The sequence below is a fragment of the Gracilinanus agilis genome, unplaced genomic scaffold, assembly GCF_016433145.1.
Source record: "Gracilinanus agilis isolate LMUSP501 unplaced genomic scaffold, AgileGrace unplaced_scaffold34719, whole genome shotgun sequence".
NCBI lineage: Eukaryota > Metazoa > Chordata > Mammalia > Didelphimorphia > Didelphidae > Gracilinanus > Gracilinanus agilis.
Window position 1 is genome coordinate 1 of NW_025367711.1, and position 4,817 is coordinate 4,817.

Consider the following 4,817-nt stretch of genomic DNA (forward strand, 5'->3'; position numbering starts at 1 on the left):
ATTATTATTATTATTATTATTATTATTATTGTCTTCTTTTCTATGAGGCCATGTGGCTGTGTGAAAGGATTTTAATCCCTAGGCCTAATCATTTATTTTCTGCTTCAGGTGAAGGAAATAGAGCTTTGATTCCTGTGAGTTTTGAAAATTCAAGAGAGAGATCTGGAATTCCCAAAATCTGAACTTTGCATTCAGTTCATTATTGGTTCCCAGAAAGAGCAAGGAGTGACTTTTAAGAGTGACCTTTGAGACCCAGCCCAGTGATGGTTGAGACAAGGATTCATCTGGCAGTTACATCTAGCAGTGGGACAAATTTTATGTAGAAATGAACTAAGTCCACTCCCTCCAGAGACCAAAGCTGTATGGGAGAGAATATTCTAAGTTGTCGGGAAAAATGTTGATAATCTGTAAACAAGTCACTGGCACCTAACAGTGGGGAAAACATATCTAGATAAAGCTCCTACTAATAGAAAAAAAAAGCATACTTCAATCTCTTAGGGTCCTCTAGAGACCTGAAGGACAAATTAATAGGTTTTTTTTCTGGAAGAGTTGACCAAAGAATACTTACTACATCTTTGTTTTTTTAAATACTTAAAGTGTTTAATGACATACAGTAGACATTTAATAAAGGTATGTTTAAAAAACAAATATACAAGTATCCCTTCCACATTGTCATTTCCCCATCTAGTTTTGATATATCATGAATTGGCATGAGAAATTAAATGGGAATTTTGGAGGAGTTTTTTGAAAGCCATAGACAAAATGCAAAAGCCAGCAGAAAACATAGAAAAAGTTTGGAAACTCAGATATGCATAAAATATATCTATAGAATTGTATAACATCAGCATATTTTATTTTTAATACCATCAGTACACAATTTCTTTTATTAAATTAAAATAAAGTTTGCAAAAAGAATGTTAAAGGGGGGCAGCTGGGTAGCTCAGTGGATTGAGAGTCAGGCCTAGAGACAGGAGGTCCTGGGTTCAAATCCGGCCTCAGCCACTTCCCAGCTGTGTGACCCTGGGCAAGTCACTTGACCCTCATCACCCACCCTTACCACTCTTCCACCTATGGGACAGTGCACCGAAGTCTGCACTGTCCCATAGGGTTTAAAAAAGGGTTTAAAAAAAAAAGAATGTAAAGCCAAAAGACTTTACAAAGATTTTCCAGATCAAGGTGCTGAGCCTCTAAACCCACCATGTTGGAAGGTATGCCTGTAGTTTCTTTACTGACCTTTTGCTGTTTTCTTATGTCATCTTCACATCTTCAGGTATAGTGAGATGCTATTGATTTCAGGGCTACTGCTCATTTCTACTACTGTCTACTGGTTTTTACTTGTGATTCAGTTTTGTTGTAAAGATTGTTTGTGCAGAGGACTGTTGCAGTTGTCCATAATCTCAGTCATTTGGCCCCAAAAGGGAAGGAATGATGTGGCAAATGATAGGAGCTACTGAATTCTACTGAATTCCAGATTTCTGGATGAATAATAAAAGTTTCCAAAACTTCCTTTTGGAAGATCCTTCAAGGAGGGAGTATTTAAGTATCACTTAGCCAAACCTCATCTGCAAAATGAGAGCATTAGCCTAAAAAATGTGAGATTCCTTAAAACTATGATTCTTAGATGTATAGAAGGTTTTGACTAATTGGAATAGGGTAACTAGGGTGTTAAGGTGTCTGGATTCTGTGTGATGAGAGGATCCATTGAAATAATTGAAAATGGAGAAGATAGAAGGGTAGAGTTAAGGAGATAAAAGCTATCTTTAAATACTTGAAGAGCTTCCATGTGGAGGGAAGGTTAGATTTGTTCTGCTAGGTCCCACAAAGAACAACCAGAAAAACTAGATAGAAGTTGGAAGGAGGTGAGAAAAAAAGTAAACTTCACAGCACTTAGATCTGTCAAAAACAAATATAAAGCAAGTGTCTCAGAAGGTAGTTCCTGACGGCCTTCTTTAGAGAGCTGAATTTGTCCTTATTCTTGGATATTACAGAAGAGTGATACAAGTGATTCTGCTTCAGGTAGGGATAGGACTAGAAGTCTAAAGTCTCTTCTTATTCTAAGATTCTATAATTCCACATTTATGTTAGCTGGAATAGTCAGGGCACAGGTTCTTCATACTTCATGGAGAAGGTTGACTTGATCTAGCAATACTCAAGGTTAGGAAAATTTGAAGAGTAGAAAAGTCTATTCTTGTTAAGGGAATAATGTGAAGAATTCATAGAGGAAAGAAGGTCTGGTAACGAGAAAGATAAGCTGGGATAATGTTAATAAAGGGGATGATGTAGAACTGAAGTCAGAAAGTTGGATTCTTTAAGTTAACTGGAATAGATGCTTTCTCTCTCCACCCTTGCCTCACAGCTGCCTAGATCAATACTTAGGTGGCCATACATAAAATTCAATCATCCAGGCGCTCAGGTACCACCTACTCTCTCTATATATATAATCCATTGCCCTATAGTAGTGGTTCCCAAACTTTTTTGGCCTACCACCCCCTTTCCAGAAAAAAATATTACCTAGCGCCCCCCTGTCACATACTATCACTGCCCCCTTACAGTTATTCACCACCCCCAAAAACACCTGTGGCCATCACCGCCTTCCTGGATCGCTGCAGCACCCACCAGGGGGCGGTGGCGCCCACTTTGTGAATCACTGCTCTACAGGATACACACAAACACCCATTCAGATAGATCTATCCCAAAATACATCATCATCATTTAAATTTATAATCTCCAAGCTCCATAGAACAAGAAACTTTGAAAATACAGAGACCTAGAGAGGGAAATCAAAGTGTGGGGGAAAATAATGAGGTTCCAATAATCCTTGAGGTTCTGTGTGTCATTGAAGTTGTTGAATAAATATATGAAGGAAACATTTATAATCATTTACTATTTGAGGAGCACTGTGCCAAGCAGTTGCTATATGAATAGAAAAATGAGACAATCCTTACTCTCCAGAAGCACACATTTCAGCCCTTTTGCGGCTTCCCAGGCAGTATGGCTGCCACGGCCATGATGGCTACTTTGGGTTCTGCATGGAAAAGTCTGCTAAAAGAGGAAAACATGACCAAAGTGGAATTTGAGACCAGTGAAGTAGTGGGCGTGACACCCACTTTTGACACAATAGGTTTGCAGAAAGACTTGCTGCAAGGCATCTAAGCCTATGGTTTTGAGAAACCATCAGCTGTCCAGCAGGGAAGAGATGTCATTGTACAGTCTCAGTCTGGTATAGGCAAAAGAGCAACATTTAGCATTTTAGTCCTTTAATGTTTGGATCTTTTATCTTAGCCCCAACCAGGGAATTAGCTGTACAAATTCAGAGTTGCACAATTGTACAAAATTGTACAAAAATTAGCTGTACAAATTCAGAATTCAAATTGTTGCTCTTGGTGACTACATGAATGTCAAAAGTCATGCCTGTATCAGAGGGACAAATGTTGGTAAAGAGATCAGAAAACTGGATCATGGGCAATGTGTTGTTGCTGGTACACCAGGTCATGTATTTGATAATTTGTTGCAGAAGTTTAAGAACTTGTGCTATCAAGATGCTGGTTTTGGATGAAGCTGATGATATGCTTAATAAAGAATTCAAGGAACAGATTTATGATGTAAACAGATACCTGCCTCCTGCTACTCAGGTAGTTTTGATGAGTGCTACGTTGCTTCATAAGATCTTAGAAATGACCAATAAATTCATGAGTGATCCAATTTGCATCCTGGTTAAACGTGATGAATTGACTCTCAAAGGAATCAAAGTTTTTTTGTGGCAGTGGAAAAAGAAGGGAAATTTGATGCTTTGTGTGACCTTTATAATACTTTGACCATCACTCAAACAATCATCTTTTGTAATACCAAGAGGAAGATAGAATGGCTGACAGACAAAATGAGAAACCAACTTCACTATTTCATCAATGTATGGAGACATGCCCCCAAAAGAAAGAGAGTCTATCATGAAAGAGTTTAGATCTGGTACAATCAGAGTACTTATTTCTACAGCTGTTTGGGCCAGAGAAGTACATGTTCCTCAAGTCTCTCTCATTAACTCTGACTTGCCCAATAACAGAGAACTATACATACACAGAATTGGGAGATCAGGTTGATATGGCTGAAAATGTGTTGTGATTAATTTTGTAAAGAATGATGATAGTCGTATTCTTAGAGACTTTGAAAAGTACTACTCAACTCGAATTGATGAAATATCCATGAATGTTGCTGACCTTATCAAATGAAACAACTGAAGACAGTTGGAGACCATTTCCCTAATTTTATACTACATTTGAAAGTTGGAAAGCTTACTGTATGCCCCATAAGTACAACTTTTATTTAATAAGGTTTATTTGTGTCAAACTCTCTTCACCTACCTCCTGCCCCACAAGCTGCTCTGTGTGGGATTTCTGCCATCTCCTGTTGCCTGCATTTAATTTTGCATTACTATAAGTTCTGTTTTTCAATAAAAATTGAGAAATTTTCACATAAAAAAAAGAAGCACACATTTCAATGGAGAGATTGTTCTTATGTAAGGTTTCAACTGCAAATCAGAAGGAAATTCCCCATAGATCATAGAATATAGTATCAAAGCAGATGTTAATTGAGAAAATGCCTTCAGTGCACTTTTTTTTCAAACATTTATTAATATTCATTTTAAACATGGTTACATGTTTCATGCTCCTCCTTTCCCCTTCGCCCCCCGCACTCTCCCCAACCCATGGCCAATGCACATTTCCACTAGTTTTGTCATGTGTCCTTGATCAAGACCAATTTCCAAATTGTTGGTAGTTGCATTGGTATGGTAGTTTCGAGTCCACACCCTCAATCATGTCCAC

General features: G+C 38.0%; 1 pseudogene; it reads left to right on the forward strand.

The window, feature by feature from the left end:
• The first annotated feature begins 2,991 nt into the window (after positions 1 to 2,991).
• Positions 2,992 to 4,223, forward strand: LOC123254879 (annotated as a pseudogene).
• The last annotated feature ends 594 nt before the right edge of the window (positions 4,224 to 4,817 follow it).